The sequence below is a fragment of the Symsagittifera roscoffensis genome, chromosome 1 (genome assembly GCF_963678635.1).
Source record: "Symsagittifera roscoffensis chromosome 1, txSymRosc1.1, whole genome shotgun sequence".
NCBI lineage: Eukaryota > Metazoa > Xenacoelomorpha > Acoela > Convolutidae > Symsagittifera > Symsagittifera roscoffensis.
In genome coordinates this window covers 41051319-41066125 of record NC_087062.1, presented here as the reverse complement: position 1 = coordinate 41066125, position 14807 = coordinate 41051319, and the positions used below count along the sequence as shown (strand labels likewise).

The 14807-nt window shown below is 35.6% G+C and overlaps 1 protein-coding gene across 1 annotated transcript in view; it reads right to left on the bottom strand.

Annotated features, from left to right (window-relative positions):
• Positions 1-8580, bottom strand: part of LOC134844458 (tRNA dimethylallyltransferase-like) — a 147448-nt gene extending 138868 nt beyond the window's left edge. Inside the window, exon 1 of the mRNA XM_063861158.1 lies at positions 8560-8580. The gene's annotated coding sequence lies outside the window, so the exon portion shown is untranslated. The remainder of the gene's footprint in view (positions 1-8559) is intronic.
• Positions 8581-14807: the final 6227 nt, after the last annotated feature.

Below are 14807 nucleotides of genomic sequence, written 5' to 3'. Positions count from 1 at the left end.
CCATTTGTTTATTTCGATCGCTCCCTTCTTAATTACTTGGTCCTCAATGCCCGCCCATTGATCGGAATCTTTCATGAGCTCAAAGACAATCAACCGTTTTTCAGCTGCAGTTTTTTTGAATTATTAAAAACTAATTTCAAAGCATCTGTTATTTTAACAGACCATTCAGAAAGGCTAAAAAGAGGAAATATTTATCCATGTATTAGTTATGAGGTCTCCTTTTTTTCTCTGGATAGCAAACAAAAAAAAACTGGTTATTGATTTTTCGTGGCAAAACGTCTGGAAATTTTATTGCTATCAGAAAACTGGATGAAAAGCAGTTGTCATAAACCCACAAAGAAAACAACAATTTTTAAATATGTATAGTTGCGTGCAGGTGTTTCGTGGCTAAAGAAAGTTGAACTTTCTTGTTGCATCACTCTCAATTGGCTGGACGATCTAAGTTTTGCTGGCAGTTTTTAGAATACCCGGACTGAAAAGTGGAGCCTAAGAAATTTAATTGAGTCTGGTGTCTTCAAATATGACATATAATTGGTTTGTTGGCCTTTGACTGATTTCCTTTCATTTCATTTCATTTCATCATCAATAATACAAACTGTTTTGTTTTTAGTCGTTTCAGTGACAACATCGGTAAAATCCTAGGGAATTTAACAAAGATTTTTTGTTTAATTAACTGAAGTATTATCAAAAGAAATCTGAAAGTTGGAAGAAAGCTTAATTGTTTCAATTTTTTTCTGCATTCAATTGCCTACATATTTCGCTAATCTACTTTTAATTTACCCTAATCTTGAGAAGTTTCTATTCCAGAGAAATTTTTACTGATTTTTTGGAATTTTTGAGATTGTGACGAATCCTGCATAAAATTGAAGAAAAATTGTTTTGGACTTGAGAAAAAGAAAACATTTTTTTTTGAAATGTTGACCTGTTTGATTTTCTAATAATTTTTCTTGAACACTGTCCTAGCATGATTGAGAGATTCTTGTTTCAATCGGAAGAACTAACAGAAAGGATCATTCTGCTCTTGGGCAAAAACCGTTTTAAATTTTCGGCTTTTTTTTGGAAACTTTTTAATTTGACTGCTTTTTGACATTGACCATAGTTTCTGGGTTAATGGTTCAACTCAAACAAAAATTTGTATTATTTCAATGTTTAAAAGAACTTTCTTTTTATTTGGCAGGGAAAGCAATATGGAATAGAGAAACTTTAGAATAATTTCCAGGTTTTTTGTTTCCAGAATTTTGTCATCAATTTTCCTAAAAAGGTACCCTGCCAGATTTCAAACTAACGGTTAAATCCAACACCGATTGTAGGAATCCGCTGATGGCAAGCAGGTTTTTTAAATTATACTATATATATATCAGTTTGGACATGGAGAAGTTCAAACAAAGAAACAGCCTTTTGAAAAGAGATTTTTTTCCTGTTTCTTTGTCTGAACTTCTCCATGTCCAAACTGGTTTATATAGTATTATTGAAGAAATCTGCTTGCGCTCAGCGGAGTCCTACAGTCGGTGTTGGATTTAACCTTTGGTCTGAAATCTGGCAGGGTACCTTTTTAGGAAAAGGGATGACAAAATGCTGGAAACAAAAAATATCTTGAAAGTGTTCGAAAATTTCTCTGTTCCATATTGTTTTCCCTGCCAAATAACGAGAAAATTGCAAAAACTGGACAATTTTCAAATCCACAGCAGTTCTCATGAAAGGTTGGGGAGTATCTATTTCTTTTCTGTGGTTTAGATTTGTTGTTTCGATGGGTTCCGAAAAATATACAAAATGCTCAGTTTTTTTAAGATATCAATCGGCAAGCAGTGTTTTCAAAACATAGTAATGATTAGAACTATTTTGAAAAAACTATGCGTTGAACGCTGATTTTTTTCGCAGAATGTAGTTCATTTTTTGGTTATCAGATTTGACGTGTTTTTTTAAACGTTTTACGAGTTTTCACCATCTGCACTCAGTTTTGCATCGGTGGGAACTCTCTCTAGAAAAAGCTTAGAATTTTTTTAAGTACAATATGGAACATTCTAAGCAGGATAATCAAATTGTTCAGTGTAACAACTTCACTAAACTCAGCTGTTTCCTACAATTTCCTTCGTTTTGAACAACTTAGTGTATATGGTAAAAGCTGGAGTTTTCAGACCCAGAAATAACTGGCAAGTCGTCAAAATCAATTTCGATAATTTCATAGAAGGAAGCTCTGATCATTTGCTTTTGGTCTACGCGAAGTTTTTGTTTAAATTCTCAGTAAATTCTCAGCGAAAATTGTCCAAAATCATCCTTGAAAGTAGGCATTTTAGAGAAACAATCTGAATTTGTGCTTAAATTTTTTAATCCAATGCAGTTTTCCGGAAAAAAAGGGAGCGTCTGCTTATGCAGGGGAGATCTCTGCAAACAAACATTGAACTCTTTAAAATGGATTTGACAGTGTTGCTTCCTAAAAATCATTCCTGCTTTTGAAATTTGTTTCCTATTTTTTGGATTTTGTTCAGCCTCTTCAAAACGACCTTTTTAATTCCCGGGATGACCAAAAATACTAGTCATACAATTTCCATATATGGTAAAAATGCTAGTTATACGCTTTCCATACAATTCAATACGTACAGAAAATTGCATGAAAGGTCTATGATTAGTATTTTTTCATATATGGAAATTGTATGACTAGCATTTTTCCATAAACCAAAAATATTGATTTTTTACATTTCAATTTCTCAAAATTTTTTGGTTGTGTTCGTAATCGAACACAAATGCAAAAACCTTGATTACTGAAACGTAGTAACCAACGGTTTGGCCGTCTTGCATTCAATATGCATTGGAAACAGCCTGATTTGTGTTACTTCTGTCTGAGACAAATAATGTAACGAAAGTAATGAACTTTTTTTTCCATGAAAGTAAACAATTTTTTTTTCCTTTTTTTATTAAGAGATACCAATTTTGATACCAAAACAACTATAAAATACCTTTGAAATTCGATTAAACTCCTTTTGCAAAAATGTATGAAATTTGTATGACTAGCATTTTTCCATAGACTAAGTGTATGAAATTGTATGGTTCGCATTTTCGGTCTATGGAGGTCAACCCGGGTTCTTAAATTGAATATTCAATCTTTTTTTACAAATTTTATGATTCTTCCTGGCTGAAATGAATTCTCTCAAATTTTGACAAGGAAGCTGCGATGAATTTGATTTGATCATTTGATTTGGTTCAGGGGCGGATTTAGAGGAGCGGAGGCCCCTGCCTCCTTCAAGGATTCGCCCCTTCACCAACCAAAGGTCCCATTTTGGTTTTAAATATAATTTATGACATCATTTTTTGGCCGATCAACCCTAAAGTTTTTTTTAAAGGCTTCTTGGGAGCCAATATATTCTAATTTTGAAGGGGAGCGCGCCAAAAAAAAAACGAATTTTCTAAATCAAACTTTTGAAGATACCGGCGCCTGAAGTCTTTTTCTATAGTTATATGATGTTAGGCAAGAACTTATAAGGACAAAACTATCCTTTTAAGTGAATGTTTTGACGAATCTTTGAAAATTTCAGTAATATCTCGAATAAAATGATGAAACAAAAATAGTACGAAAATTGTTTTGCATATTATCTCACCTCGAGCAGTTTCAAAAGTATTTGGGTTAGTATTGGCTGCTTTTCCTTCAGGTATTGTATTTGATAGAAGCACTAACGCAAAGTTAAATCGCATAAACATTTTAAGAATTTATCAGCTTTTATGTATCGCTCAAAAAGTCATGGCGCACACGACTGAAGGATGGAAATTTTTAAATTTGTTTATGCTCAAGCCGATCTCAATTGTAAATGTACATTTTCAGTCAATGTTTGGTTCTTGAATTTTATGTTGACAATTTTTGTTAACTTTTGGCGTAAAGCTTTTGGCGTTTTTCAGCTCATTTACATTGAATCAACAAACTTCAAATTATTTTTCTTAACTTGTTTTTAACGCTAGCAATCCCCGGATTTTTGAAAAATTTCTACTAAAACGTTCAAAGTTCTTTGCAATCCTCGTTTGTTGTCTTCAAGATTCTTAGAAACTTTTTAACAATCTTTACCCATTGTCAAGATTTTTGACACAATCTTGCAGAATTTTCAATAAAATTTCTTCAAAATTTTCAAAGAGAGAGGGGACACTTTATTGTTTCAATATACTTATGCAGTTGCAGAACTGATTGTATAAGAATCTAGTGTACAATATTACGCAATGGTTATATAACATAACAAGAAAAAACATAAATTACTACGAGGACGAATCTAAAAATTGATTTAACAAAATAAATGTCCTTGGATGCGGAAAGACTCTCCTTATTGGGTAACAGGGTGTCATCTTTTCCTATGATGAAATTTTTAATCAGAGTTTTTGTCAATGTGTACGGTAGTTTTCGATTAAACAAGGTTCGGATTGTTGTGTTAAGGTTTCTGATTGATGTAAATAAGAAAGACTTACGAAGGAAATCAGTTTTACTTGCTAAAGGGAACAGTAATGTTCCAGTTCGATGGTTATAGCGGAATTCAGAATTTGGGAATCTTATATGCGTGAAAGCTGGGGCATCGTTTCGGCATAACCTGTGAAGGTAGTGTGCTGATCGGTACTCGATTATATTCCGAGCAGTAGGAATTTTGTGCTGTTTCCTTAGAAGTGTAACGGAATCTCGTTTGCTTATATTCATTATTATCCTGATTCCCCATTTTATTTGTTTTTCGAGTTTCTCAATATTATCTTGCGTACATCCGTTTAAGAGCATGCATGGATAGTGCAAATGGCTCAGTACAAGATTATTTAACAGGAGAATTCTAGAACGCAGAGGGATTTCGCCTCGGATGTAAAATTTTCGTCTTTTGTAAAATTTTGTTGATTTCTTTGTCGAATGTTAAGCTTATGTCAATATTGACGCCGTGAAATTTAACTGTCTCTGTTAAATTAACTTGATAGTTTCCAACTTTTAATGAAAAATTTTCAGTTAGTTTCTTTTTCGACGGTGCAGAAAATACAATGAACTGGGTTTTGTCTACATTAATCATTAATCGATCTAAGTGAAAATACAAGAGAATTTTATTGAAATTGTTTTCAATGCTCTTTGTTGCTGTTTCGGGATCTGAATGAAAACTAAGCAGAGTCGTGTCGTCGGCATATTGTACTAACGTACATGATTTGTCTATTGTTTGTGGCAAGTCATTTACATACAAGTTGAACAGCAGTGGTCCTAGTACAGTACCTAGGTGAACACCTTGCTCTAATTTAAGCCAATCTGAGTGTTCGCCGTTTACTATTGTCAATTGCTGTCTGTTTTCTAGAAATGACTTAATAAGAGTTGTTGCTGACTGTTCAAAGCCAATGTGACTTAGTTTCCTTTCAAGGACTGAATGAGATAGTGAATCAAATGCTTTAGATAAATCAAGAAATGCAGCCGCTGCTATGTTGTTTTTATCGAGATGGAATCTGATTTTTTCTGTTGTGTATAAAAGAGCATCTTTAGTTGAATAACCTGGACGAAAGCCAAATTGTTTTGGATTTAGAATATTGGAATTTGCTAAGAATTCGTGAATTTGGGATGAAAAATTTTTTTCAAACAACTTCGATAGAGTGGGTGTAATAGAAATTGGACGATAATTTACTGAACCTGTCGAGTCACCTTTTTTGAATATGGGAAAAACGTTTGCCTTTTTTAAGGTATATGGGAATACGGATTTCGAGATGCATTCATTGATAATCATCGTAAGAATTGGGTTTACAGTATTAATGCTATCTTTTAGAGCCCAAGCAGGGATTTTGCTTGGTCCTAATAGCTTGTTTAAGGGAAGTAATAAAATTGCATCTTTCATTTCTTCGTGAGCTATGAACCTGAATTGAAAGTGCCTATTTGTTTTGCTGTGTACACTGTACTCAGTTGGTACATCTATGGGAGGATCTGCGTTTTTGTATTCTCCTAATGTTGAGAACCTGTAGTTAAAGAAATTTGCTTTCTTCTTATTTTCAATTATAGTGTCGCCAAACGAATTCCGTAGATCACCTATTTGCATTGACTGTTTCATGGTGTTCCTGATAGAGTTTATGAAATTCCATTGTTTTTTTGGACAGTCAAGCATTTTGAATTGGGCTGTTTTCTCTTTCTTGTATAAATGTTTTAGATGATTGTTGTATTTATTTCTTATTCGTTTATAGTTTTGAAAATTGGCATCTAATCTTGATAATTGATATGCCTTTAGAAGATTTTCTTTTTCCTGTCTTAAAGGTCTGTTGACTGAGTTAAGTACTTTACCAGACAGCTGTAGCTGCGGTTCATTTCGGATATACTTCTGCTCTAGCGGTGCGTGAGCGTTTAGGGCATGCGAGAAAATATCTTCAAATTTTATTAACATTTTAGAGACATCGTTTTCTGGATAGACGAGAAACCATGGACTCTGTTTAAGTTCCTCGCAGAACCTATTTTTACAATAATTGGTTTTGTTGAAGCGAAAAGTTAGAATTGGAATGGTTTTTTCGAATCGTTTTAGTTTGCTAATACACATTGTTAGTAAATGGTCCGTGTTTATAGGTGGTTCTGCTACAATAGTTTCTTTACAAAGAGATTTGGTTGCTATAATGTTATCTAAAATGGATTGGCTGTTTTTAGAGTTGTATGTCGGTATCGACTTATTGCTTATTGACAAATTGTATGGTTTAATAGAATCGCTGAGAAATTTAGCTTCATATTTATTCAAGTAGTTAATATTGAAATCTCCCAAAATTGTAACATCTCGCGCTTCAGAGGCAGCGTAATTGATACCCTTTAGTGTATCTTCTATAGAAATTTCCTTGAATTGTTTGTGTGGATTGTAGGCAATAGCAATTATCTGTCTTTTTAATTTTTTTGAGATGATTGGGCTATATTCTACCCAAAGTCCTTCAAAATGGGAGGTACATAGATAATTTGAATCTTCTTGAATCTTAGGGTTAAATTTTTTTGGAATAAGAAGAAGAGTACCACCACCTGCGTGTTGACCTTTGCATTTTTTGTTACGGTCGCATCTAAAAATTTCATGGGTTGTTTTGCAGAATGAATAAGTTTGATGATCGCATGTTTCGTCAAGCCAGGTTTCCGTAAGACCGATAATTGTGTTTGAGTGAACTATTTCTGACAAGAAACGTATTTACATGTGTTTGTTCTTTATGCTTCTACAATTTAGAGTTATATATTTGAGGAAGTTGTGGTGTTCCTTTGCTTTGTTTGCCAAGATTTCATATGAAAGTGCGGGACCTGGATTGACTTCGATGTCCCCACATTGAAGAAGCAGGATTTCCAACATTCCAATCTGAAAGGTTAGTATCACAACTGCGCAATAGATGCCAGCTGTGAATCCAAAGTGGCGGTTAGACGTCATGTTTCTAGTTTTGAGTAGTGCGGTGCTGTTGGGTACATTGTAATTAATGGGAATGCTAGTTGTTAAAAGGGAGAATATAAGGAGAGTCTTTAAAATCCATTGGCTAAACACAAATTTGATAGATCCAGATCATTGGGTAATAGACTACTAAAACAACATTAGTATGGATAGTATCTATTATGGCGTAAGTCATAATTACTACGATTAGTATTCATATAACTGTAGGTTTGATTGTTGCTGAAATCATGGCTCGCAAGACTTTTTGGGTGCTCGGGGCCCCACGAGACTTGGCTTGAACCAGGTTTCATACGATTCCTCTGAGGGTGCGCTGGGCCCCTAGAGTTGGAAGTATTCGGAGAAACAACTCGAGGTGATAAGCTGGATAATGGTAGCACCTTTTCCATGATTGCATTTTTTAAAGTACTAACAGAACGCATCAAATGTACTTCATCAAAGAAGATTGACTGATAGTCGTTTATGCTGACAATTTTATCTTATATAGGAACAATTTGATACTTTTTTTTCTTAAGTTTATGAGCAATAAGGCTGTTGAATTCAGTTATACGTTTACCACTTACAGAATCGGGTCCCAATTTCACCGGCGGGACTTGGCATATATTGATTATTGCAGGTGAAAACTTTGTCTCAATTTCACTAATGGTGGCGCAAAAAGTTTCAAATATATCATCTACAGGTTTGTGTAGTTCCCTTGTGAGGGAATTGGTGCCGTCCTGGAAGGTTACTGTTTTCAGCTCAGTATCGTCGTACTTTTTCACAACTGATTGTTTCTCGCTGCAAAATGACACGCGGTAAGAATGAACTGCCACGTCTTTGGGCAGCTCCTTTGTGTCAAACTCCGCTAAAAAACTCGAACCAATAATCAAGTTTTGAGTATCAGTGGGGATTACTTTGGCAGCAAAATCAATAGGTGCTCTGAGTCCTTTTGCGTTTTGATTACTGTTTGGAGGATTACTGGATGTTGCTAGTACATTGACAAGGTTATATATGTAAACGTAGTACTTATCTTTTTGTTCGGGATTGAGTTTCGTGAAGTCGTCGGGCAGCATCAGAAGCATTGGTGTTGACATTGTGTGAAGCCAGGAAAATGCCAGGAATAATGGTGCTGTTGGTGTCAAGAATAATCTGCTGAAGTTAGTAGTCAGTGCCCAAAGAATGGCAACTAGTGTTTCATCACTCTCTATTTAATAAGTTTATCACAACAATTAGGCTATCACAAAGACTCATCAAGATTTGACAAATATGGCAAGGCCTGGGTAATAATTCTGAATTTGAAGTGTTTAAAACCCGTTTCAAAAAAAGGCCAAAAAATTGACTTTATAAATTTTAGATTCAAAATTTTTCAAATCAGGCTTAGCCTGATAACAGAAATTTTGTCAGAAAATAAATAATTCGTTAGGTATGGGTGATCCAGCGCTACTTAAGTGCTGTAACAGCTTTGAATCATCACTGAATCAGCGATCACCTTTGAATCAGCTATTACATTGCTGATCCATCTTTGGTTCATCGCTGATTCAATGTTGATTTATCACTGATTCAGTGATGATTCATTACTGATTTATCACTGATTCAGTGATGATTCATTGCTGATTTTAAGGATGATTATAGTGCTGAGTCAACGCTGACCAGTGTTAACGTGGCAGTAATCAGAACCTGATGCATTAACCTTGATTCAGCGCTTAAACTCGCCGTGAATTCAACCCCCCGAAGTAGTATAGATATACGACACTGGGATCGGGGGGGGGGGGGGTGATCCCTACAGGGATCATTGGGTATAGATTCCTAATGATCCCTATGTAAATATTTATACCTAATGATCCCTATGTAAAATATTTATACCTAATGATCCCTATGTAAAATATTTATACCTAATGATCCCAATGTATAATTTTTATCCCTAATGATCCCTATGTAAAATATTTATCCCTAATGATCCCTATGTAAATATTTATACCTAATGATCCCTGTGTAAATATTTATACCTAATGATCCCTGTGTAAAATATTTATACCTAATGATCCCTATGTAAAATATTTATACCTAATGATCCCAATGTATAATATTTATACCTAATGATCCCAATGTATAATTTTTATACTTAATGATCCCTATGTAAAACTTCGGTAAATTATTGAGTATTCCCACTGAACGTTGTGGAACCGGGAATGGAATTAAGTTTTGGTCGGTGCATATTTTCCCTTCTAAAGTTTGGGGGTATTGGCTTGTTTACATGTAAAAGGACGTTATATATCTATTATATGTAATAGGAAAGCACCAGATTTTGGCAGCGTAGCTTAACTGTTGGCTGCGGTGAACGATTTCCTTCAAAAATGCATGTTTTATTGCTGAATCTCAAAGAAAGGAAAATTCGTCAATTGCGGCGGCCGCCACCTCTATTTAGGTAAAAGCTAATGATCAATTTGACCGAAATAAGAATGAAAAGTTTCTTTAAGCCAAATGAAAGTAAAAAACAAAGAAAAATTTTGCAACACTGAAAACTCTAAAATAATGAAATTGGCTTGAAAATTTCGACATTTCCATTTTCCGTGTCTACAGAAGACTGAAAAATAAACGTCTGAAATCTATGACAAAAGCTTTGATTTTATAGAAAGGTTGAAAGAGCTAATAAGTTGTAGTGGGTTAAGATCTTGAAAAACGAGAACACTGATGAAAGCCAAAAGTGCCCAGAATTATTATCAAAACTTGTACCTAACTTGTTACTATAAAATTGAAGTGGATCAAAATTTCTTGGGGTCCGAGTAGAGGAAAACGCATGGCGCTCGACTCTCAGCCGAAAGGCGGCGTTTCGAAACCCGTCCGGAAATTGTACTGAAAGGAGGCAACAGTAGCTGGTATGGTGATATCCCCCCATAGATCGATTTTGTACTTTTTTCTCACTTTGAATTAACTTCTCGAATTACTGCTATTCAGTTAACAATTGGGTAAAATTTCAATTACTAAAAGAATGTATTGTTCAAAATGAAATTGTAAAGTGTATAAAACAGCTATATTAAATGGTTAGTTAATGGGTAAGCATGTGAGTTAGGAAACGTTTCAAAACATGATCAGTTATATAAACAAAATCAGAAGCATCACCATTAAAGTTTTTATCAAAAATCAAATGTGCAATATAAATACAAAAAGAACCGCACATGGTAGAGTTTGAGTCTTGCATGGGAAAGTTTGTCATCAATTCAGTCACTTGATGAAAATTCTCGTTCAATCGTTTATACAGATTGGTGTACTGCCAGAGAGGAAGACCGAGAGGATCAGCGAAGTATAAAACATTTCTTCTGTTGCATATCACAATCCAATGTGTCCCCGGAGAATCTGATTTTGAAGTGTTCACAATCATAAAGATGTTGTTTGGGATGTGAGGTGGAAAATTGTCGGCTGCAAATACTCCAAAAAACTTATATTTCAGATGTTTACAATTCTGAATGAGGTCCTGCAACTGGATTTCATCCATTTTCAGACTGTCGAAATGGGAAGGACGTTCTTTGTAACTTTGCGGTCGGAGGTAATAAATACATTGGATGAGCGTATACCCCAAACAAAAATTTCCAGGTTTGCTGTCAAAGCGTTTGAGAATTGAAGATCGAGTGAAACTGAGCAGTTAGTAAGTTCTGGATGCAAGAAGTCATGAGCTGCCTGCTGTGTGCTAGTGAGATCAAAACACATAATAAAGTGCTGTTGGTAGTTATCCAGAGTGATTCCCAGCCCGCAGTGCAACAAACCCAGCGCTGATAGTGTGTTGAAGAAGAGACGCTTATGATCTTGTGTACTGATTGGTGTACTTGCTATTGGTAAACCATTTCGTCTCAAAGTAACTTGCTCCAGTCCAAATTTTTGATAATGAAAAGGATTCGTTCGGTTTGTTCCTAGAAATGCATTATTTGTGTTCAATGCTATGATAATTTGTCTCACCGGTTCACGAGCAAAAATATCTTCCTGTTGCCAGCTGCGCTGACCAGCTGTTGCAAGAAATGTTTTTGTAATTTCTTCTTGATATGGGTAGTTCGCAGGAGTTTTGAGCAAAGTTGATTCAATGGCAGAGAGCACATGGTCGGTCACAGTCATTTTTCTAACATACAGGTTCGCTTCGAGTATTTGCAGCTTGTAATGCTTGGCAGCATCTTCCGATATAATGAGAAAGTCTTCATGAGAACGTCTGTAGGAAAGTCTGAGGGTAACACCGCTCAACAAATGCTTGTCACATGTGAAAAAATCAACTCCAGCGGGTCCATAGAACCAAATTTCATTCGATTCACGGACCAGTTCTCGTTGAGGTGTGAAATCAGCTGCATCTATTGCAGCGGGATTGTTTTCAAAACGATATCCCTGACACTTAAGCCACGAGTCCTTGGCTCCTTTGCTGTTAGAAAATTCTGTTCCAATAAAGCTTTTATGCGCAAAATTACTATTGGCATTTGAGATTTTGAGTCCATTAGCAGAGAGGGTACAGTCAGAGAAAAGGGAATACAGGGAGTTGTTTACGAGGAACGGTGAATCAGACACAGTAGGATCAGTGTTGTCGTATCGCAGATCAGCTCCACTTGATTGCGTTACTTTGCATCGTATTTCCAAATAAATTTTTTGCAGGTCAACAAAATTATTACGGTCACCGGTGATTTCAAATTCAAGCATTGGTCCATTAGGTGAATAGACAGGTCCAATTTTTTGATCAAAAGCGTTTTCAAAAGTAATCAAAAGAGGTTGTTTTTCAAACAAATCCAGAGAGCTATGGGTAGCTTCATTGGGTAACAAATTAGCGATCATTTTTTATGTTTGAGAAAAAATCTGCTCGACTTCTCACTGGTCTGGTTTTTCTTCGAATGATTGTTTTTCTTTTTCGAGCCCCTACTGACCTTCTTCTTCGTAATCCATTCATTGGTGTCTTTCGACAACGTCGTCTACCACCACCGAGTTGTTTTCTTGCAGTTTTTGTGACAGTGTTTTTCAATGCTTGTTTAGGAGACTTCTTTTTCATAGCGACATCAATTAGTTCTGGCGCTGCACTCATCAAAAGTTCTCTGCCCAGTTTTTTCGCAGCCGGTAGAATAACCCGTCGTGCAAACGGTATAGCAACACGACCAATACCAGCAGCCAAAGCGCCAAATCCACTGCCGCGTTGTCGGTAGTGTCCAGAGAAATGAGGAAGTGAAGCTTGCTTTGCATAATATTGTTCCATTGGTTTTCAATCAAAGCGCTTGAATTTTAGAGTCAACACAACTTTACCAGTTCCTGCAAAGGGCACTAGTCTTCCACTTTCTGTGCGCAACTGTACCGATATTGATTGTACAGATGAAGTGAATAATTTTTTATAGTCTAAATTAGTGAAGTTTTTTCGATGATTAGGTTCAATGCTGCAGGCACTACCGTTTTTGATGCGTCTATTTGAATCAATGACGCGTAACAATGGGGCCTTTGCATCACCAACAGTTTGGTATTGAATAATGTCAATATAGACAAAAATTAGACTTGTCCCACTTGATAAGTCATATGGGAAATGAGATTCGTACAGTTCGTTTCCCTCATAAGATGCATCGAAGGAGGGTATCATTTTGTATCCAATGTGATATTCACCGTTCTCATCAAGCTTTGCATTGTAGCCTAACAGACTGGGTATTTGGGGACTTGGGAATGAGATTCCTTCATTTGCGTTCATCCAAATGCTCATGCTATTCGTGATTTCTTGAGGACTCGCATCAAAATGAATTTTGTCTTTGAGTTTTGTTTTTATCTCATTAATCAATTGTTCTATAAAAGTGTACTCTCCTGATTTGATAAAAACTTTTTCGCCATAGTAGGGTCTGGAAATTGTATTCGGATTGCCAGCGTTGGATTTACTGGCTACTACTTCGGATGCTCTGAAGTACGTAAATTCCTCATCAGTAACATTGTTTAATTTTGTGGGGAAAATTATTTCTGAGAGAGCAACTCTCCAATCTCCGTCTAAAGCTATTTCTTCTTTACAAAAATTTCTAAAACTGGCCAAAGTGTTGTCTGGGAAATAATCCATTGATGCTGTTGAAATCAAATGTACAGTAAACTCATCACTGCCCATTTTCGTTATAATCAGCTTTGTTTCCAATTAAACTAAGTTCTTTTTCATAAAATTTTCCGCTGATTTCTTCCTTTTCCGCATCAATGAGACTGTATGTTGGAGGGTTTACAGTAGGAATGGCAACTATTTCAAAAACTTCGTCTGTAAAAATCTGCTTGTAACCTTTTCTAAAAGGCAAGTCAGTCTTCGCTATTCGCACATAATCACCAACATAAAACTTTGGTTTCTGTACCAACTTCGATGAACTGTTTGCAATTAATGAAACTAAAGCAGGTACATGTTTTCTTGTGACCTTGTTTGGAGCCAATTTTGTAACTCTATTAACGCGTGAGTTAATCGTTTGAACAAAACTTTGTAATTTTTCAATATAACTGTAAGTCCATTCAAACTCCAAATATTTGTAGATAATATTTTTCAGCGATCGAATGTTTCTTTCGGCAAACGCTGATTTTTTTTCACTGTGAGTATTGTATTTGATGATTTCTCGTTTAGTACATAACTTTTCGAACTCTCCTTTAAACTCGGTGCCTTTGTCAACCCAAACTTTTTTTGGTTGTTTTGTTTTGATCATTTTTTTGAAAGCTTCGGTTGTTTCTTTAGCATATTTGGTCTTCAGGGGTTCCACTCGTAAGTAGCGAGAGAGACAATCGACAGCAACTAATAAATATCGTACCCCTCGGTTATATTTAGCCAATTTATCAACATAAGCCAAGTCAGGAGACCAAATTTCGTTGATATCGTTAACAATCACTTTTAGCCGAGGATATGTTTTACGAAACAATCCATACTTTGTATGTGATGATTGAGATCTCAGAAATTTTCTAACTTTTTCTGGTGAGAGTTGACTAGCATTTGTTAAATTTTTAACGCTACCAAATGCAGCTGGACCTTTCGTGTAGAGTAATTTGAGTTTCTTTTCTTCACTGATAGTAGGATTTCCATTCTTTTGTTGACGTTGTCGCAAACGATTCTTTACTGCTTTCAGAGTTTTTATCATCGTCGTCATCGTCGTCGTTGGGGAAAAATTCTTTTTTCTTGGTTTTTCTTTTGTCAGATTGCTTGGTTCTGGGTTTGAGAGTTGTCGATCGAGTCTTCGAAGAGGAGGGTTTTGATATCTTCGAGTCCTCAGTTGTCGGGTTGTCGGAGACGAAGGAGGAAGAAGTTGAGGGCTTAGCTGCTTCGCTCTTAAGCGAGCGGAGAATCTGTTTGGCATAAGTGTTAGACACTAAGCTAGGATCAAGATTCAGTTCTTTCAAAATTTGAGGATAAAAAACACCTTCAAGTTTTTTTGTGTTTTGCTGTGTATCGTACAAAAAGGATTCAATTTTAACGAGTGTTGGTTTTCCTTGAATTAGAACATATCC